Raw genomic sequence first — 23,750 nt, forward strand, 5'->3', positions numbered from 1 at the left:
CTTGGAAGGTGATCTCCGCCTCGCCCGACCCCAGGGCTCGACCTCGACCTCGACCTCGGAAGGTGGTCTCCGCCTCGCCCGACCCCAGGGCTCGGCCTCAACCTCGACCTCGGGAGGAATCGCGTCCTCGCCCGACCCCGGCCTCGGCCTCAGGAGGAGTCTTCGCCTCGCCCGACCTTGGGCTCGAACCGACCACGCCACAGGAGGTACATCATTACCCTACCCCTAGCCAGCTCAGGCTAAGGGGGAACAAGACCGGCGTCCCATCCAGGCTCGCCCCGGTAACAAGTAATGATGGCTCCCCGCGTGCGTCCATGACGACGGTGGCTCTCAGCCCCTTACGGAAGCAAGGAGACGTCAGCAAGGTCCCGACAACCCCGACAGCTGTGCTTCTACAGGGCTCAAACGCTCCTCCGACGGCCACGACACCATGTACACAGGGCCCTGACACCTCTCCGACAGCCACGTTGGCATGTACATAGGGCTCCGGCTCCTCTCTACCGGACACGTTAGCATATCGCTACAACCCCATTGTACACCTGGACCCTCTCCTTGCATCTATAAAAGGAAGGGCCAGGGCCCTCATACGGGAGGGTGGTCGCGCGGGACTCTCTTTCTCTCCCTCGCGAACGCTTGTAACCCCTACTGCAAGCTCATCCACTCCGGCGTAGGACAACACGAGGCCGCGGTTTCCCCCCTTTGTGTCCCGTCTCGCGCCAACCCATCTGGGCTCGGGCACGCAGCGACAATTTACTCGTCGGTCCAGGGACCCCCCGGGGTCGAAACGCCGACACATCATACGAAGACAACAATCTAGCAACCAAAGTTGACTGGAAGACGAAGGCCTAGACCACTCAACAAACTCATCATGACATCCTTCATGCTCTTCATCTTGTGGTACCTATCCTTGACCTGGGGGGATGTGAGTACAACAAGGGTGAGCTCACATATGTTCATCGCTCAACAAGTTATGGGGACTAATGTGCATGAACTCACCAAAGGTGGGAGCTCCTGTGACGTGTAAGGCTTACCAAAGGAGATGGTTAAAGCTGAGCGTTGCTTTCAAAGTTGGTCAAAATTTTATTAGCAGTTACTAAGTATAAGTAGATACCAACCCAAATAAATAAGAGATCAAAATTAATAATAACACTCGCGATGCAATGCATAAGACAAATTAAATTTAATTCCATAATTTAATCATGTGAGTGTCCGAGCCGCTCATGACCGTGAGCACGTCTGATATACCAGTTTTACACTCTGCAGAGGTTGCGCATCTTTACCCACAAGTCATGTATCCCACCCAGCCAAGGTTTGCAAGGCTCTTAGACACTTCTGAGGTGAATGGCTAGGGATCCACTATGATGCCTTTACAAAGTTCCACTAGCTTCAGAAAACTCGCTTCGATTTTTGAGAAGGGCAATATAGGTATCTCTTGTCCGAAAAGCCATCGCATCATGATCGACCCGAGAACCTCCCTATACGCAGCTCTTCTACCGCCCTTGCCCCTTTCGGGTAAGGTAGTCCTCCACTAGCTTTCCTAATAATTAGTCAGCCAAGGGCGTCCCATACCACCCTTGTGGTAGCACTGTTTTCTCGGGTGGTTCTCCATGTTCCAATTAACATAATGGTCTTATCATGAACAATAATCAACAACAACAAAATTGGAACATGAACATAATATAACATTACTTTCCCAAAACTAGGTAGAGCAATAGCAAAACTACCCAATAATTCAGTGGTAAACAAGGTGTGGGATAAACAAGTCTAGGGAAACCTATTAGGTCCCATCAAATTAACCTGAGCATGACACAGTTATTAACAAGAACATTATTGGGTAAAGAAAAGTGATTAAAGGCATAACTTGCCTTAGATTCGAGGTTCCCAGGTACCAACTTGCTCTTCAAGTAACTCGTAACTTTGCTGCTATTCGTAGCAATACAAACAAACATGGTATAGGAAAAATTAATATCACACCAAACATAAGAACAAACTACATAATAATATTCTACACGTCTTAACGAGATCGTAGGTTAAAGAATTAATAAATTCAGAGTTACAGTTATAAAGTTATGATTTTCCGAAGGTTTAAGTGTCTACTATAAAACAAATGAGGTATAAGATTTTTACCATAGGTTTTATGGTAATACAAGGTTACTAGATGATAAACAATATTAATGTGAGATTAATGCAACTGGAATGGATCAAAAATGAGTTAAAATAAAGAAGTTATGAATTATCTATGTTTCTGGATTTATTTGTATACTAAAAATTCATTTTCTATATTTCTTTTGAATACCACTAATCACCCTGGACTGAGAGCGCAAATACCAGAAAAAACTAAGGGTTCCAGCGCAATTAATTTAGACTCGATTGTAGTCTATTTTAAATAGATAAGAATGGCAGGTTGATTTCACAAAACTCGAGGGTTTCATATGTAAAAAAGTCCTCGACGAAGGGGTACGTAGGGATTCCAATCGTTCGATCAAAATTGGACCGCCCAGATTAGGTTACCATTCATCGAACCGGTACACAAACACAACTGTCCAATCGAAGCTACGGCTTAGATCAAATCTGGCCGACACGTGACGTAAAGTGACCTAGGACGTCAGATCTGAGATCGATGGTTCAAATCTATTCGGGTGAAGAGGGATGCAACGCTCAATAGCTACTGTCCATCATCAAACTGACGGCACCCGGGTCTTCTCCTACCTCTCGACGCGACGGCACAGGGCCATGGCGGCACACCCACCTGAGAGGGTTATTTCGGCACACCAGTGCATCTCTCCCCAAACTTGATAGCCTATACGAAGGCAGGAACAAAGCGCACGAAATGGGGTGTTAGCGATGGCAGAGGTGACGGCCGGAGAGCCACCCACGGCGTGCAGCGGCCCACGACGAGATGGTAGAACCCAATGAGGAATTGCCGATGGTCTTGGTTCCCCGATCCCTCGCTGGTGACTCATATGCTTTCGCCACGCTCCGGTAATGCTCCTTGTGCACAGAATTAGAGCCAAGCGCCGATGAATCGAGGCCCTCGCAAGCGGTGGATTTCTTCCTGTGTTTGGGAATGGCACAAGCTCGGTAGTCAGATGGGATGGTGAGAAGTGCCCTCGAGAGTTCTGTTTTATAGTCCCCATGCTTGTTCGGTTATTTTCAATCCATATGGATTAGAGGGGATTGATACGGATTGGAGGAGATTTTGAATTACTGGGGATTGAAACCCCCTCAATCCCCCTCAATCCATATGGATTGGGGTAGAACCGAATAAGCCCTCAGAGGGAACGGAGTCTGCGCGAGGACAGAACCCTCCCCGGCGCTATCAGTCGCCATCGTTACTGTGCGTGATGAGCAACGAGCTATTAGGATTTGGAGGAGAGTAGGAGACACAGCTGACGAGCGGGTCCCACACGTTAGTGGTTCAATGCACGTATCATGGTGGCAGCTGAGCGGTGGGCCCCGGCTGACGGTGATTGGGAACGCGCGCTGAGTGACAGCCAATTCGGGCCTGCCTGTCGACAGTCGATAGCGCAGTGAGGCCAGATGTGCCGTCCTGGCTATTTGGGCCCAACTCGAGTCCCAATCATGTTTTTCTTTTATCTTTTCCGAATTCAAACTTCAATTCAATTTAAACTCATGTTTTGAACTTCCAAATTTCCCTGACTTAATTCCAATCTGAATAATACATCCACTGTTTGCCATAATATTATTATTCGTTATTACCATTATTAGTATTATTATTACCATTCCCCTCTTTTAACTCTTTTGCTCCCATATTTTTCAGGGCACAATTTGAATTTAAAGCTAATTTGTTTTAACCTAAGTTTGAGTTTGGTGCACAACAAAGAAGTTCTAGCATGATGCATAATCACATGTGTTTATTTGGTATTTATTTAAAAGAAATATGACTTTTTAATAAGATACATAATTAAAATGACTCCTTTATTATTTCTCAACTGACTAGGGTTTTAGAAGCTAGATTCCAGGGTTTACATATGCACACCATGAGAAGGGCGGTACATGTCTCTTCTATTCAACTAAAAACCTAGTACCTCACCTCTGTCTTAGGTGGTTTGTTTTGTTGGGAATGGATCATCTTGAGTGGCTGCGGTGCTTTAGGAAGGGGATCACTAGAGATATCAGGCAAGGTGTGAAGTGAGTTCCTAATATGATTATAGGTTTGGAACACCATACTTGTTTTTTAGGTGGGGGCTCTCGAAGGCTCCACATGTACTCCAGCTCTCACAACTAGGGTAGTAGATTTGGTGGAGTGAATTTGATAGGCTAGGAGGTGGCTAGAGGTTTCTCTTTAGGTGTCAAACCACTTGACTCACCAACCTTACCATAACGAGTGTCACTCCCATCCCTAGCAGCAAAGTCTAACCCCAATCTGCCAGTTTCCCTCTTGAACTAACTAAACATCTTGCCCAACTAAGGTCACTGCTAGACACCCAGCTCGAGATATATCGAAGGTATGTGTTTTCTTCCTCAATCATATTCTTGTTGTGTCTGTAGGACCATGCTCTGACTGCAAACCCTCATAGAGTGCACACTTAGAAGGTACTGGTACACTCATTGAGCTAGACTTCTCAAGTAAGGCTATTCTAGCATTCTTCTCTACTAGCTCAGTCTATAATCTAGGACAAGTATTACACACACCCAACATACTAGATCTGGATTGCAACTCCTCGCACTCATCTAGAAGGTGGCATACTTGGTCTACAATGTGGTGATTTTCGACATGTGAAGCGCACACTGATACATTCAGTCTCGTCTGACACCATGCCAGAAGCTCTAGGAGACTCAAGCTCCCTAAACATGGACTCATACTTGCACTTGTATTCTTTCCTCTCACGAGTAGCAGTCTAAGTAACTTGTCCTGACTAGCCAAAGTAGCTGTCAGCTCATCTACCACAGCGATGAGATCATCAGCGAAAAGAGATACCTCAGAGGTAGATTCGTTGCCATTGTCCTTGTCATCGTCTCCCACTATGTCCTCACCAAGTACCATGGTCAAAAGGCCTCATGCAATGCAGCAAAAAAGCAGAGTCCATTGAGCATGTCCTCGATCCGCTTCTCAAGCTCCTCATCGCTTCAGGAAGAAGAAGTGTCATCAAAGTCATAGTGAAGGTCGCTTAGGGAGGCAAGGAAGACATGCTCCTTGATCTTGGCCTTGTGGAGGTACTTCTGCTTCAGCGCCTCTGTGTCAAATCTCCCCTTGGATTTGTGCTTGCTGGAGGTGTACTTGTGCTTGCCCTTGTGTTGACCGGAGTGGTGAGCGTGCTTGCCAGCCTCTTTAATCTTTGTTCATTGAATCCTTATCAGATGCTTCAACTATCCATATGTGAATTGAAAGTGCATAAAGCCAAAGGTGTTGGAAGCTAGTAAAGCTTCGGCGACGATAACGATAACCTTTGTCTAGAGACAACGCCCAAACGGAGCTTCAGCAAAGAAGACATGTGTGTCATATTTGTGTGGAGAAATGTCATAAATATACATTGTTCAATTTGAAGCTTTGCTATGTAAAAAAGGAGTAAAGATATAATTAATTTCATAAAATATTATACTGGGGCTCATTCATATAAATTGATGAAAAGTGTGACCACCTGAAGGGTCGCCCATTTGTGCATTTGGTTCCTGTTATTCTTGTGACATCCAAAAGCTTGCAAAGGTATAATAACTGAAAGGGAAATGTGCCCTTGGGCCATTTCTATATTGTTTTGGTGATTAAATGCACAACACATTATGTTTAGACTAACATGATTGTATGAGCAAAGGTATATGAAGCAAATTGAGCTCAGAAAAGGACATAGTGCAACTCTATATGGACCGAGTAAAAAAGTAAGCTCTAGACACTTAGCCAATTGTTTTGTGTGCTAATCATTTTTTCTAAGTGCCAGGGATTTCACGAAGTCAAGTGAAAAGGTGCAAAAGAAAACAAGAAAGAAAAAGGAAAAAAAGGTGTGTTGTCGCGTAGCACCGGACAGTCCGGTGCCACCCACCAGACAGTCCAGTGTGCAACGTGTTGGTCACTTGCTTTCGATCACTATACATAATAAAAACAAGACAACACAATATTAAAAGACAGATAACCTTCATCATGAAGGAGTTGTCCCTTCAGGGTAACTCCTTCGGCGATGAAAGTTAAGCTTTAAGTGAATAAATGAACGTACAATATGAATATAAAAGAGTTTGAATACGACAATTCAATTAGGATATCTTCATAACATATTCCTCCCTTCGTAAGTTAACTTTACAATTGTACCTTTGTTGCTGTGGAAAGAGTTACAATGAAGATGCTATAGAGAGAGAATTACGTAGCAATTGTTTAGTCCACCAAAAAGGTACTTTATGCAGGGCACTGTTCATCTATTTATAGAGAGTCATACAGTTTCGTACAAAATTACATTTATACCCTCAGAGATTACACACAAAGTTTATATATATCATAGGGTTGACATTGTCCTTTTCTCTCTGTGACTTGGATAACACCTTCTCCTTGTATCATCTTCCTGTGTTGTTATGAAGAAGCTGCCTTCGTTACCCTTCCACTATTCCACGTCGAAGCTATTCTGATTCCGAAGCTCCTGTAATTCTTGGCAATATGCTGATAACAAATGGTCAGAAGACGAAGGCCCCCAACACACCGGACAGTCCGGTGCACGGTCCGGCCAACTGTCTGCTCTCAGGAATTCCAGCCTGCGACGGCTATAATTCATTGCACCGTCCGCGCGGAGTGCTGGACAGTCAAGTGTGCCAGCCACCAACAGCTAGTTGCCACGTTGGCCTAGGGCCAACGGTCAAGTGGAGCACCGGACAGTCCGATGCCCCCCACCGGACGGTCTGGTGCTGTCACACCCAGTTTTGGAAGGCAAACCGAATGCGAACCATGTACGTGCCAGGATCAAAACTCACGTACACAACGATTACATAATTGGACATCATCACACAATGCTCAAAGTAAATAGCAGGAAGGTACTTTAATTACATCAAGATATCCAAGACATCCACAGAGTCTAATACATAGCCATAATCTTCAACATTAATATCAAAGTGCGGAAATACGAAATGTAGAAGATAAGCCTAGATAGGCAGCTGACTGGGGGTTTGCCACTAAGATAAACTAGAACTCATTGTAGTCCTGAAACTCCTCAAAGTCCTCCATGTTGCCAACATCTCCTCCTGAGCACTTAGTACAGTGGGGAAAATCTGGGGTGGGGTGGTTTGTAAAGCAAGGGTGAGTACACATCAACTTACTCAGCAAATGTCCTGTTTGGCTAAAGTGGACTAGCTGTATGTGGAGTTAAGGTTAACCAGTTGCTTTTAGTTGGTCAAGTTTTATTACTATAAGTAGATTCAAATTTTAGTAATAAAACCAGTTATTACCAAGAAGCACTCCCTCCAAGAGGAAATACCAGAGGTCCAAATTATAACCATCATTGCTAACCATCATCATAAAAGTAACCAAAGTTCTTCTAATCAAAGAGGATCCTAAGGCCGCTCATAACCGTGAGCACGACTAATATACCAGTTTCTAACACTCTGCAGAGGTCGCACACTTTACCCACAAGTCGTGATTCCCTTTCTGCCCGGGGTTCTAGCCTCCCCATTGATCACTACCAAGGTGACCTAGCAGGGTCACTACATAGCCTTTACAAAGATTTCCTAGAGGTCATAGTCGCCCGTTAGGTTTCTCCAGTTTGATAAACACAGTACATCTCCCCAAAGGAAGGGTGACTAATAAAACCAAATCGAGAACCTCTGCAACCAGCCTCGGCAGAGCAAGTACTGTGCCCGGACCCCATTGACGGCCCTACGGCGAAGCCAACTACACCTCTGGTTCCTCTAATTAATCAGCTAAGGGCATCCCATTCCACCCTCATGGTTGCACTGTTATCCCGGGTTGTCACTCCCCAAAGGTCCTTATGGAGAGGTACTCAGGAAACAGCCTGAGTCCCCTAAAGTAATCATAAGAACATCATCGGGATAACATCATCGTATCATAATATTCACATCATGTTCATTGATTAAAGTAAAGCAATAGCATAAAGCTAACCATGATAACCCCAAAGGTAAACAAGGATAAGGCAAATACAAAATAGTCAATCCTTAGGTTTCAATAATGTAATGCGGGACAGTGAATTATAAAGTATGTAGGACATAACAGGTCATATGACACTTGCCTTCACCAGGTTGTTGCTCAGGAAGATCTTCGGCAACACACCCAGGAACCACGGACTACTCGTTGTCTAAATAAAGCGATCATACATTCAATACATTTGGAAAGTACAAATGAACAACATATCAAACATGTACAATCAACTGAACACAAGTTGATAAAACACCTAGAATATGTAGGGTAGACTTAAATGCTAGGGTTTGACATAATTAGAAATCAGTAATTCCTTAGACATTATGGATTACATAGTTTAATTCTACTAACTTTAGTGAGACACACAATTATACCAGAAATCAATTCTTGCATGGCACATTATTAATCTCACAACATTAAATATTCATTTGCAACTAGGGTTCTCCTTTTTATTTATTTAGTAAACAAATGAATTAACACATACACTAACCTCTAGTCTAAGTATAAAATTAGAGTGTACATACTGTGTATGGACATAATTTATTTGAACAGAGAATATTCCTATGAGCATTTTGTAATTTGAATCACTAAATTTGGAGTTCATATGAAAAAGATATGAAATAAACAAGTTTTGAAGTTTGAAATATGAAAATAAGTCTAATTCTGTAATTATTTAAAAGCACAGGGGGCTGTTTAAAAGAACACAAGGGCCTGCGCGTAAAGTCTAAGGACGACGTGTTCTATTACCCGAAAACTGAGGGTTTCTTTAGCTAAAATTACACACGAAGGGGTATCGGGTCTGCTCAGCCGTTAGATCTAAAATCAACGGCCGAGATTAGACCCGCGGGCGAGCGTGCGGGCGCTGGCGCGCGGTGAGCGCTGGTAGGTGGGCTCCGGGCGTCAGCGAACCAGGGCGGGGCTGACAGACCGGACCCAGCAGCAGGGGCGCGAGTCGGGGGGGAGAGTGGGGAACGACCGGATCTAGATCGAAGGGCTGAGATCATATCTGCTCTAATTAAATCTAAACCGCCAAATCTCGGATGGACGCCCAAGATCCAACAGCCGGTGGCCGGACATGAGCGTGGTGGCGCCGCTCGGTCTCGCGGCGAGGGCTCACGGAGACGAGGGGAACAGCCACGGCGGGGATCTAGGGTCTTAGGGAAATGGTTAGGCATGTTCAGGGCGACATGGTGAACACAACCGTGGGCATCACGCCGGCGCGGGAGCACCAGAGGGCGCAGACCGCGACGGAAAGGTCCCGCAGCGGCGCAAACTTACTCCGGTGAGCAATTGCGCGACGACCAGGACAATAAACGGAAAAATAAAGGTGCGGGTAGGTTGCTTACCACAAGCGCAAACCCAGGAGCGCCTGGAGGACGGCGGGGAGGCGGTGAAGTCCCGGGTCGACGGCGGCGGACTCCGGCTGCATGGGAAACACTCTGGTGAGTGTGGACTGGGCAAACCAGAGGGGCTGGGGGCAAACCGAGGGGTGTCCCGAGTTGCTGACGGCGAGGCGGAACTCACCGGGGCAACGGAGGCGACGTGGACTCAACGGCGATCACAGAACGGCGGCGGTCTTTGGTGAGCGGCGGCGGGGCTTGGCTGGTCACGTGCGCAGGGCGAGAGAGGGGGCAAGAGAGTTCAGCTGAGGGCGCAAATGAGCAGGGGGAAGTGGGCGAGCGAGACACGAGGTCTAAAGGGGCAAGGGCGTGAGGAAGTGGCCGAAGAACGTGCAGTCATGGGCGCGTCCACGGTGGGGGAACGTGGGCGAGAGGTTAGGGATGTGGAGGGGGCTGACGGGTGGGGTCCGCGAGACAGAGAGAAATAGTGCGCGCGTGCGGAAAAGAAACGGCGCCGACAGGTGTCCCATAGAGCAGCGAGAGGGAGAGAGAGAGGGAAAGGGCGCACGGGTTCGCGCCGATAGGTGGGACCCGCCTGTCAGGCACCGGGGGCACGCGGGCGCGCGCGCGCGTGGAGCTGGGCCTAATGGGCCGACTTGGGCTTAATTTGCCTTTTCTATTTTCCAGGGAATTTCTAATTGCTTTTCTATTTATTTTCTCTAGGGTTTCAATTCAAATTCAAATCAAGTTTCAAATTCAAACCAAATCAAACATGTGCAACAATTCAAAGAATATTTGGAGCTCAACATGATGCAACATTTCATGACTCTTATGGTTTGGACAAAATAAAATAAATAATCCCTCCTTAATTAAACTAATTCTACAAAAAAAGAAAAGGAGAGGGTGAAACTAGAGAGAGAGAAGAGTAACACCTGAATTTGGTTGGTAATTAGCAAGAAATTTTATACCCCCAAATTCAGGGTGTTACAAGTGCCTCCTAGAACAGGAAACCAACCAATCACGCGATTCTTTGCCCACGCTCTATTCACTGTCCGGTGCATTCGCGGACAGAAGGCAACCAAAGCCTACCAAATGGAGCTCCAACGGCTCCTAGGTCCCATGGGGTTTTAAAAGGGACCCCTAGGCACATGGAGCACTACACCAAACATCCCTTGAACATTCTACATCACCAAGACGTTGCGACAACGCCATTGCTTCGCTAGTTAAAGATTCGAGAACGTGTTTTGAGTTGTAAATCTGTTGCGCCGTGTTTTGTGCTCCTCTCTTGGATTGTCTACGTGTGTTGCTATGACTTTGTCTTGTGTGTGTGTGTTTCTACTCCCCCTTACTTTTGTGTTTATTAGAGATCAAATTGTGTAAGGCGTGAGAGACTCCAAATTGTGAAGATTCCTCACAACAGGATATTATTGAGATAAAGAGAGAACCGTGGTATTCAAGTTGATCTTTGGATCACTTGAAAGGGGTTGAGTGCAACCCTCGTCCATTGGGACACCACAACGTGGAGTAGGCAAGTATTCTATACTTGACCGAACCACGGGATAAAAATCACCGTGTCACTTGTCTCTATTTTATTGTGATTCCCCTCTCTCACTTCACTTATATAATTGCTATAAGTTAAATACTCACCTTGTGAAAGGAATTAAGTGAAGAAGTCGTCTCCTAGCACTGCTTTCATTTGAACTTGGTCCTTGATATATCTAATCCAATATTAGACCAAGTTTGTTTTGTTGAGCTATTTTTCACAGGATCACCTATTCACCCCCCTCTAGCTGTTCTCAATAACAGCGCCAAACTTGTTTTGCGATTTCTTATATTATCGGAGTTCCTCCACATTCAAAGTTTATGTTTCCTGTATCATATACCTTTTCCTTCGAACTATTGTATATTATGAAAGCCTTATGTTATAAAAATGACCTTAAGTGTATGTTTGAGTGTGGAACTCGATACTTATCAAAAAACAATATTATAACAATGTTTTCGTGTTGTTTTCTTTTAGAATTACGATAGGTCCCCAACACATTCAAGTCTAGTTGGAGTGGTGGTCTGGCTAGCTCCAGCAGATCCCCTATCACATACCCTATCTTATTCCCTATTTCAAACTTCTCTCTGTAAACAGTGTTAAACAATGTGATATACAGTTACACGTCCCCTATTTTCCAAACTCTAGCCCAACTAGAATTGCCAATTAATTGAATCTAAGTACTACACACTATTGCGACCAAACATTTACATCAGTGTGATATTGTGTAATTGTGTTACTCCCACTGTCATCATGACTAAATCAATTTGTAGGAACTTTAGGGGTAGATTAGCAACTTTCTAGTGAACCAAGATGTGTAGCAAGCACCTTCAGATTCCTAGATTTTAATTTGGGTACTGCTGTACGTATTGGTGAGGAAATTTCGCCCAACTCTAGAAATATCTTATATCAGAATTGATTTGACATCTACTACCCTCTGCCTATATATATTGGGATGGTTTACTTCATATGCAATAGTGTATGGAATCACATTATTGAAGCTCCTCCTCGTGAGTTGTTTCTCCTTTTTTTTCTAATCTGCGTATAAATGCAACAGAAGCCAATGTTTCTTTCTATCTTCCATAATGGCCTCGCTGTTGGAAATTGACTGTATATAGCAGTAGTAGGAAGCTTCAACATTAAGGCATGTACAACCCTATTAATTATGTGGTCTTTTGAGGGGTCTCTAGAGCTATAAGTGCAAAAAATAAGAGACGGACTCTTCACGAATTCTCTACACCATTCTCTAAACTTACAGTAGTGTGGACACACCAATACAACAAGATGTGGTGGCCGCTCTAACCGATGCTATTGGTAGCCTTAATTCGCGCATAGGAATAGGAAGCATAAGGAGCACCTGCATTACCAACTCTTCCCTATTCCCTTGATGAGACATGGCCACTCATCCGATCCCTTTGAATGCGTTGGTGCGGAAGCTTCTAGATGTAATTTCTCGGGGGTTAGAAAACAATTTTGCAGGTAGAGCAGTCTTTGCAAGCATGTGTTTTGGTTTATGAAATAGTGGGGGAGAGTAGTGAGCGGAGCTACAGTAGTCAATAATGATGTGTTTACAAGCATAAGCGTGTGTTTGGTTTATGAAATGCAGTAGGACTTTAGAAAGAACACCATGTTGAAAACTGATAAGCCCATTGTTCACTGACCCTCATGCAACACCTTTACACTGTTTGGTTGGTATTTACATGGAGGCCAACACATGTTGCTTGACACGTAATAGTTTTGAAAGTGTGTGGCTGGATCTAAAATTAATATTTCGGGACTTCACCATCACTATTGTTGAAGTAACCTTCACTATTGGCCTATTACTACCGCTTGTTTTGCATCTAGGGATGATAACGAGCTCTAAATTTTACAATATAAATTTAATGATCAAATCAAATTAGGATCAGACTATATTTCTATTCATATTTAAATTAAATTTTATTAAAGACTCTAACTTTTTGTGAAGGAACACATCAGGATCGCGATCCATTATCACCCCTATTTGAAACATTGGTCTCTTTCTGTCATGATCCGCCATTTCGCTAGTAAACTCTATGGCTCACCCGATATATATATTTCGTTCTAATCTATCATAAACTCCTCATATATAATTGAGAAACCGATAGATTCGGCTGGCTGCAGAACTCTGAACGAAGCTTTATATTACTTATAATTGGCAGAAAAATATAACGTAGAGCCCAAATGAAATTTGCACATCTATGAAGTGGTAGTTGCAAGGAAATCGATAATCTAGAATGCACACAAATCTTCTTGGTCACAAAGACACCAATGTATTTAAGCTTATTTTTATAGTTCTAAGACAATACTACTATATTTAAGCATATCCTGGTATTTGAAATCAAAAATTGTTTGAGAACACATTTAAAAACTCTATATTTTAAACCATGGCTCCATTAATACCATAGTTTTTTTTTGGGCTCTAGAAAACTTTGGTATGGACAAAAGTTTTTCATTGGCACGCTAGAAGCGACGACTAAGTTCAGGCCCGAAATCTTTTTTCTTGTCTAAATCTTTGAACCCTTTTATTCTTGAATTACTCAAACAACTCATGTTATGGTCAGTTGTTTTTTTCTTCGACAAATTCAAAAAAAAAAAGGAGAGGAAACACTCTACTACTGTGAGCAACAATAGCATGTGAAATGGAGATGGACGTGAGGTGCAGAAGTAGAGACTTCATCCCGGGAGCTGTCATTTCGCATTTGTTTTGAACTTTTTTTTAGAATGCATGTGAAGAACTCGGTTGTAATATGTAACTGTTGTAGTTGTGTGATCACCATGATAGCAGATTTGAATGGAATTTGAAATTCAAAGTCATGGATTAGTAACCCATCCCTCAAAGACCTATATATCCAAATTTATATAACATTGTTAGAAAGAAAAGACACAGTGGAACCAGTGTTGCGATCCCAACCATTAAATGTATCTTTTCGAAGATCTTTGGTGAGACAAAATTTGATAGCATGGCACCAAGTGGTAGCAAGAGTTATCAACGTCCAACTTACCACTCAAAGAGATATGTTCTTTTGGTCCTTACAGAAACATGGGAGATTCACAGTACGATCTATATATAAAGCCTTTATCGTTCCACATATTGTACAACAAAATCACCCTATTTGGAAGCTAAAATTACCTTTAAAAATTAAGATATTTATGTGGTATTTGATCAAGAATATTGCTCTAACTAAAGATAACCTAGCGACAAAACATTGGAAAGGGAGTTTAAAGCGTTTTGGATGCAGTTTAAATGAATCCGTTCAACATCTCTTCTTGGATTGTTCTAATGCTAGATGCATTTGGAGAGGGGTACAAATCTCCTTTAACATATCACCACCTTTAAGCATACAACATATGTTTGGAAATTGGTTGAATGGGGTGGATGATACACTTAAGTACAAAATCTGGAAAGGAGCATGCACCTTATGTGGGGCAATATATATGGCTATGTCAAAATGATGTGATTTTTAACAATAAACTAGTTTCTACTCCTATGCAGGTAGTCTTCAGAGGAACCCACTGGACAAGACAATGGTCCGTGTTGCAAAAAGAGGAAAACATGATACAAATCAAGTGGGGATGTCGTGCGCTTGAGACTACAATGATGCAAATTTTCTCATACAACGGATGAAGTTTTAGTAATCGAATTGGTTTTTAGAGATTACGAAATATGGTTGTTCTTAAGATATTAAACATCGTGTGTTTTGGTTTGAGATGTAATAATTGAACATCCACATGCATCTATTGGTGCAGAAGCTGGAATATTTCAATATATTCCCTATTCTAAAAAAATGGATTGACCAAAACCATGTAACCAAAATATTGTATCTGCAAACAGGTGTTGCATGTTCATCCTGGCGCGGATTTATTACGTCGACGGGCGGGCGGGTGGGGTGGGGCGAGTCTTTGGTACAAGACTAAAATGGAGAAGTTCAAGTAACATAACTATGGTATATTTTACATCAGTCCAATTCAACATTCAACACCTATTTTAGAAATATAGGGTTTTGGTTGTATGGTTTTGGTTAATTCATGACTTTGAAGTTTAAGTTGCATTCAAATCTGCTAGGATGACGATCACGCAGGTACAGTTGCATATTATAATCCAGTTCACATGCATTAAGAGAAAAAATAATGCAAATGGAGCTCTAATTCTGCGCCTCACGTCCCTCCCGAGTCCAATTGCTGCTGTAGTTGGGGAGAAGAAACGAAAATGAAAAAAATAACCGAAAGTTTTGGAGATGACTAGTGTGGCAAACAAACACAGTAGGAGAAAGGCCGCAGGATGGGAGTAAAAATGGCGCATATGGAGACGTCGTTTCCCTCTGGCCGACAAAAAGCACTTCGCTCTAGACCAAAGTTTATAGACTCTAAAAATACTATGGTTTTGGTAAAACTATGGTTTAAGATACAGAATTTACACGTGTGTTGCCAAACACATTTTGCTTAAAATATCATTGTATTGTTAAAATACTATGGTATTGTCTTGAGACTACAAAAATACTACGTTGCCAAATAGGTTCTTATTCTGAAATCAGTTTTTAGAAGACATATTATGAGCAATCAGTTAACTAAGGCACCTCCAACTATTTCCCCCGTCGTCTAACCCACCCCTTGTGTACTTTATACTTATATTAGCTGAGCTGAGTGCCCGTGCGTTGCAACAAGAATATATAATATCAGTATACTATGATAACTTATATACAAAATGTGTGTTATACTGTTACGAAAAAAAATGTTTCATAATCAATTTATGATCCTAGCCATACATAAATTTTGTTATTTTAATCTAGTTGTTTCACCACTACATTACAACCATCAATATCATGCAGACTTCGATATATGCCACGATTTGTATGGTCTCATCATTGGAGAGCACGTTCCACACATGCCGGAAGAAATTCCCTCGTACATCGTTAGTCATCAAACACGCACCACCATACGCTCTTGCTTAAACAAAAAGGCAAGTGTATGTGTTTGCGAAGAGAATTAAAGGTAGGCAGGCACAAAAGCTACCCTAACGATGGCGAGGATGACGAACTAGTCACTGTTGTCGATCCTCCTCTGCATCACCTCCGGCGCCAAGATGACGCCACAATCCTCGATATAGTAGTCGTCGAACGCGCGCGACATGACGAGTACCGATGACTCTTGGTTGGGCTGTCAAACGAAGTGCACCCCGGGCTCATCAGCGAGGTAGTACCCCTGGTCGTGCACCACTGGATGCGCTACTCCACTACATACATCATGTTCGAGGACACTCACACAACGTCAGCAACATCCATCGTCCCAGCGCACAAGAATTCATGTCCGGTCAGTAGCGACTTACGTGGCAGGTTGGGCTTCAGGTGGACGATGAGCTGGACGGCGTGATGGCGTCGTCGTCGGATGCGGTGTCCAGAACAACCCGAGAGTCGTCGATGTTGGCAACAACCATGAGGTCCCCTGCTTAACGATGGACAGTGCGGTGCAGCTACACTGGACCGCGTCCAAGCGGCGGCTTCGCGGGAGCTTGTCGTACACATCTGCGCATGCTACCACGTAGGACTGCTTCTAGAGGTCGAACTGACAGTCGCCAAGCTTTTTCTCGTCATCGATGAGCGACGCCAACGCGAGTGCCTCCTGCTCATGGTGTTTGTTCGGGGTTTCAGTTAAGAAAATTGGATTCATGTTTGGCGTTGGTTTATGAAAATGACTCACAAGTCTGATCCATGGAAAAAATATTACGAAGAATAAATGTTATGCATTCAAAAAAGGGGATTTAAGTATAAAACATTATTTAAACAAAAGAAATTGCATGTGAAGCTCTTTTTAAATAATATTACCTCCATCCAAAAATATAATTCAAGAATCTCGGTGATACTTATCTACTACTACGCATTGTGCAAGGATAGCAAGTAAGCTTGGTGACAGATGTAGTAGATGTGTTTTCTGTCATAGATATAGACATAAACACACATGTGGTATAGCAGTAGCTACTCTTGGCCTTTGCTTGAGAAGTCATGGGTTCAAATCCCCTTGAGGACATGTGTGGTTTTTTAATTTTAGCTAGACGTGAGCATGGAATAATGACAAAATATGGGAATGAGAAACGCAGAATAAGAAGAATGAGAATGGTGGCAGAACGGAAATGGCAGAACAGGAACTCCACAAGATTCTTTCCTCTATAAGTTAACTACTCCGACCATTCCCTCCACCATTTCACCATACACCAGCTACCATCCTTTTCTATCATGTAATTTAATTCATAATACATTATACCAGTATACATATTCATCATTTATGGGGCATACACTTGTTAATGAACATGCAAAAATAATATATTTTTCCCTCGCAAAATTGCTACGGACGAAAATAATGTTCTATTGCTGAGTATTTGAACAATAACAAACATTGCGTCGGTCGTATTGTAACTAAACTTGTACGTCCCACAATACGGTTGTATCTTCTTCCCGAAGGAACCCCGCCATAAGAAGAATGTGGCCAGGGCCACCCGTTGCCAGCCGTGGATTAGATTGGAGACCAAATCGGCCATGACCTCGAGCGACACAGCCGGAGCTCCAACGCTCGCCTCCGCTCTGCTCACGGAGTTCCCAGCTGATGAGGCCACACACAGTGGCGGAGGACCGAAAAAAATTTAGGTATGACTCGGCGGACGGCGGAAGCTCGGCGGTCGGCGTGTCGCGCTCGCGGACGGATCTGCTCGGCGGACGGTGAAGCCGGAAGGCACAGCAGCTCGGCGGACGGAGGGACAGGGACAGGCGGACAGCGGCTCGACCGGCGAACGGAGGCACAGGGGCAACGGCGCGTGCTTCGGCCGAGCGGACGGCGGGCTGAGGTGCGGAGCTGCTCCTGCTCGCCTTCTCGGGCCGTCGGGCGAACGGCGGACGGCGCGCCAGAGTCGCGGAGCGGCTCGGTCCGAGGCTCCAAGCCCGAGCGGACGGCGGACGGCGGGCGGAGCGCCTGAGCAGTGAGCAGCGGAGGCGCGGAGTCGGTGGAGAGGCTCGGTCCGAGCCCGAGCGGACGGCGGGCGGAGGCGCGGAGCTGCTCGCCCGCTCCGCTGCTCGGGCCCTCGGGCGCTCGCCGGACGGGCGGACGGTGGCCGGAGAACCGTAGCCGCGGCGCGCCGGCGCGGCTCGGGGCCTCGGGCCGAGCGGACGGCGGACAATCGCCAGAGCCCAGAGGCGCAGACGGTGCCGCGGTGCTGGGACCGTTGGCTCGGGCCTCGGCACTCGGCGGTGGACGTGCGGGATGGCAGACGGCTCAAGCGCTCGGGCGGCTGACTGATTAGGGTTTAGAAGCTGGGCCGGATCTTTTTTTGGTATGGCTTGGGCCATAATATGCCATAATGGGCCCTCCGCCTCTGGCCACACACCACATATGGGGCGACGAAGCGAGTCACCATACTTGGGAATGGATGGGGAGCATCGTCGTTGGAGCTGATGGGGTGGACACCGTACACGATTGTGGGGTGGAGTGAGCTATGGAGCGAATTGTTAGAGAGCTAGCCTAATATCAGTCTCAGCTGAGAATGAACTGAACTACATGTACAAAAAAACTAACCGATTTGTATACACTGAGAAAAGTGAATATGTGAGAATGAACTAAATTGTAGGTACAAAAAATAATGTGACATTCTTGGGTGCTCTTACTTTCTCCAGTCGATAAAATGGTAGGAAAGATCGAGAACAATGACATGATATATATAGTTGCTTCTACAATTAGAGAGTGAGGAGGAGATTCCATGTAGAATATGATATATGGATGCTTCATGGTGTCGAACTGGGTGGTGTGGCTACTCAGTGGTACTTAGCTTGCTTGGATATTAAGCTTGGGAAGACTTGGAAAGAAAGAAAGAAAACATGTAGGATTGGTGAAGGAGAAAAAACTTTTCGTGCAACATTGGTGAAGAAAGAAATTAGGGCTTGAGGGGTGTGTAGGTTTCTCTTGTCGATAATTTTTTTGGTGCATGTGAAGTATGGGATAGTAGGATGTTTTTGTGAGGAGTTGTACATGCTTGATGGATGTTCTGTATTTTTTAGGTGTGTTCTTCATAAACTCTAATCTATTATCTTCTTTAGTCTTGTCGACAAAAGATGTTTTGGGTATCAGGTGTAGAAAATTTTCATATTCTTGATTAAGTCCTAGCATAATGTGTCCCAAAATCGTCAGGTCTGTCCATCACAATTATGGTCCTATTCGAGCCATCTAAAATAAGTGGAGCCAATGCTACTACTAATGACCCTTTGGTTGGAATGGATGACCTCTTTTTTGAGAGCTCCAACTCAAAATTTGGGGAAAAATTTCGAGCAAGCCAATCTCCACCCACATGCTATTGGCATTCGAAAGATCATGTTTCTACCTGTCTATGATAAAGGGACCACCAAAAGGGCTTCTACAACAATGTCTCATTATTCACCGATCATTTGCATTGATACCAATACATGAATGAGGTAGAATATCTCCGTGTGTTATTTGCAATGTCAGAGTCTATTGTTGCCTAGTGTGGTACGAATCTTGTAGCACTAAATACTCACAGAGGCTGTTGCAAGTCATCATCAGTTAAATATGTCAAACATCATGCATGGTCCTAACAAATTTGCACATCTATCTACCAAGTTGTGGGTGCATAGAAACTCGAATGTACATGACTTGTTGCCTATAAATATATGATATGATATATATATATATATATATATATATATATATATATATATATATATATATATATATATATATATATATATGCCAAGTGGAACAAAAAAACATGGATTGTGACCGTGAGTTGGTCGTCGGTTGGCTATTAAAGAGTAGGCAGTGTTCCTTCCATGTTATCATTGTCTCAAACTACGAGTGTGCACTGGCTTGAAGTTATTTCACATCTTGTTAAAATATGCTAGTGATTGATGTTGTGTGGAGCGTTTCGCTCTCGCTGCTACTGCAGCAGCATAGAGTAATTAATGCATGTATAATTTATCCTTGTTAGCACATCTCATGAAGACTATACTTGACCTAATTTATGGTTATTTAAATATTTTTTTACAATTGCAAATGTTGATAGTTTAGTCGTAATTTACGGCCACCAACTAAATTGTTTGCTTCATTTGAAATTAGAGAAATTGGATATATGGCCACATTCATGGTTTCCTCACCTTTCAACGAATGTGTTCGGCTGCAAGAAAAATCATCAAACATGCTTGGTGTCCATCCGAAGGTCTAAGTAGAAAAAATAAGTTTCTAGCTAGTGCTTTAGGTCAAGAAGGTTACAATGATATTCAATATTTGTTCATTGTTCATTGAATCCTCATGAGTCTATTTCGGTTATCCACATGTAAATTAAAACACATATAACTGAAGGTGTCGAAAGTAAAGCTTCGATGACGATAATGGAAACCTCATCTAGAGGTTATACCCAAAAGATGCTTCAAAAGAGAGAATATGTGTGTGAAACATTAGTGTGGTGAAATATCATAAATGTACACCCTCGAATGTGAAGTGTTACTATATAAAAAGAGAGAGAGACAAAAATGCAATTTCATAAAAGGTTGTACAGGGGCTCAACCCTATAAATAGATGAATAGTGTGACCGTCAAAAGGGTCGATCATTTGTGCAATTTGTATATGTTTTTACTCTTGTGCCATCCAAGAATCTCTATAGGTATAATATCATATGCCAAAATTTTCATTTGTGTTTGCTTATATTATATGAAAAACTCTATATAACTCCCTCACCTTTAGAGGGTAGTCCACTTCACCCTCTCACCTTCAAAACCGGTTGTTTAACCCCCTCAACTTTACAAAACCGAGCAAATAGTACTAGATTTAAAATATGTATGCAAAATTATATAATTTTTTATCATAGAATTTAAATAGATAAAATCTGGGTCACGATGGCAATGCCACATTCGCAAAACCACTCACTAAAACCACCCATGGGGTTATACAACTAGGTTTGAATGTGAGGGGTGAAGTAAACTACTCCATAAAGATGAGGGGGTTATGTAGACTTTTTATTAAATTTAGTTCACACATGTTCGCAGGTTATGTTTTTCTGTATCATATACTTTTTCCTTCGAATTATTGCATGTTATGACAATCTAACTGTTATAAAAAATAACCATATGAGTATGTTTGAATGTGAAACATGATACTTATCAAGAGGGAAATTAATATTATAACAATGTTGATCTATTGTTGTTTTTTAGAATTGCATTAGGTTTCCAACACTTAGCCTCTATAGGTAAGATTCAGGGCCAGCTGGGGTGGTGGCGTCATGGGTAGCACAACTAAACGTGCCAATTAATTGAGTCCATGTTCATAAGTACTACACACTAATGCGACCAAACATTTTACATCTTGGTGATATTGTGTTACTCCCTTTGTTTTCATGACTAAATCAATTTGATGCAACTTTAGGAGCAGATTATCAACCAATATGTGAACCTAGATATGTAGCAAGCACCTTCAAATTGCTAGATTTAAATTCATGTACTACCGTATTGGTGCGAAAATTTCGTCCAACTCTAGCTATATATCAATAATATGAAATATGGTTTACTTCATATGCAATAGTGTATGGATTCACATTATTACACCACCTCCTCATGAGTTGTTTCCCTCTTTCTCTAATCTTCATATAAATGCAGTAGAATCCAGTGTTTTTCTGTCTTCCAAATGACCTAGCTATTGGAAATTGATTGTACATAGCAGTAGTAGAAGCGTCAGGATCGCCAGCATTACTACTCTTCAGAGAAGTAGGATAATTATAAGTAGTAGTGTAGACACACCAATATAGGAGGATGTGGTGGCCACTCTATGTATCGATGCCATTGATAGCCTTTATTTGAGTACTTGATGGTTGCTAACCTATTCATATGCATGTAGTGGTAAGTGCAAGGGATCAGATTTCTCTACTTCCTCGTGAATTGTTTTAGTCTTACTAACTCTAGTTGGTCCATTGATGTTTTCATAGAAATCACGCATAGAAGTAGGAAGCATCAGGAACACTTGCATTACTTAACTTGCCGATGCCATCGATGAGACATTGGTCACTCCTGACCCAATGCCTTTAGACGGGTTGGTGCTAAAGTATGCAGATCTGATTTTCGAAAGGTTGGAGATGAGGAATGTATACCACATCACTAGCTTGAAGCATCCATTGAGTGGTGGGGACAAAGTAGTCAATAAGGGTATGTTTACAAGGATGTGTTTGGTTTATAGAATGTGGTAGGACTTGTATACTCCAAACCGTGGGGATGTTATTGTAGCTTGGCATCAGTTAAATTCTTTGGTCAAACTTATTTTTACAAGACTGTCAATTATCCAAGGCATAATTTATTGTTCAATTGTGAATAAGTGTATTTTTAGTTATAGGTAGATGTTCAACTTAATAGTCTCCATCAAAATATTAGTATATTAAAATAGTAGTACACTTGAGAGTATTATTTACATGCTTTGAAATATTTGGTGGAGATTGTTGAATTTATATGGGCTAGCCCATTTAATTTAATCAGTATTGCATGATCCATAATAATGCTAGAGAGTTAAGTGGGACTTTGGGGTTAGTTCTACATTGAAACAGGAAGAGGACTCTAACCAATTTAAGAGGTGGACTTTACATATGCCTTGTACGATGTTGGAAAAGAAGTTTGGTGCCACACACTTGTGCTATCACGGTGTGGGCATGGGTGTAGGATTGGGTAGAAAACCCGATACCCGAGACCGACCCTGAACCTAAAAAATCCGAAACTGAAAAACCTGAATAGTAATTTGGTAGATGATACCTGAATTTATATATACAATTTCAGGTAAACAATATCGGTACCTGAAGTACCCATGTACCCGAATGTGCACATGCTTAGGTTAATCCTATAACGCAGGATTCCCTGAAGGCCCTGGCCGGCATCGACTGACCCCGATCCCCTCTCTCAGGCAGGCATCGACTCAGCCTCTCTCTCGTGCAACCCAAGATCCACGCGAACAAGCCCTTCCGGCGGCCACCACAACTCTGGCACTCTAGCTCCAGTCCTCCACACGGGCACGAGTGTTAGAAATACATGCATTTTCCATATCATTTTAATTCCATAAATTAACATTATGATGATGACATATAACAAATAATTAATCATAGAAATCGTGATCTCAAATATATCCATAACAATATAGATCATGAGAACATAAAGCATATGAATCATATAAATATAATAAGTATATAAACATGATTCATGTATTATTACAGAACAACTGAAAATAAACAGATAGCAATATAAACAGGATGACTGTAAAATTAAAACAAACAGCTATAACATATTATAATAAGACATAACAGATGAGATAAAATCATTGCTACATATGAAACAACACAGATGAATATATGAAAACATATATAATCTGCAGAACGCAAAACAGTAAGGAGATAAATTGATCATATCGTCTCATGCGCTCTGAGGATCCAAATCCTTGTCCAGCTTGTCTTGTCATGTCGTCACGAAGAAGATGTTTTGGGCGGTCGCGTAGACGCTCCCCAAAAACCTAATTGCCGATCCCCCATGCAAGGTCTCGAACGGCAAGGGCTTCGGAGGCACCTGCCCTATCGCTCTCTGTGCGTGCAGAGTCACGAGATGGAAATACCCTCACTTGCGGCTGGACTGTGACTCTGAAGGTTCTGTTCTCTCGTGTACCAAGTGACAGGGGTTTTCTCCTACTTAACCTCTCGCAGAGGGAAGCTGAAGGAGAAGGGTCGCATGCGGCACACCAAGAGACGGGC

The 23,750-nt window shown here is 43.0% G+C and overlaps 1 long non-coding RNA gene across 1 annotated transcript; it reads left to right on the plus strand.

Annotated features, from left to right (window-relative positions):
• Positions 1–14,148: 14,148 nt before the first annotated feature.
• On the plus strand, positions 14,149–14,741 carry LOC103640499 (uncharacterized). Its single transcript, XR_559666.2, has 2 exons — positions 14,149–14,293; positions 14,484–14,741. It is a non-coding gene; the product is annotated as an uncharacterized lncRNA (long non-coding RNA).
• Positions 14,742–23,750: the final 9,009 nt, after the last annotated feature.

The sequence above is a fragment of the Zea mays genome, chromosome 1 (assembly GCF_902167145.1).
Source record: "Zea mays cultivar B73 chromosome 1, Zm-B73-REFERENCE-NAM-5.0, whole genome shotgun sequence".
Lineage (NCBI taxonomy): Eukaryota > Viridiplantae > Streptophyta > Magnoliopsida > Poales > Poaceae > Zea > Zea mays.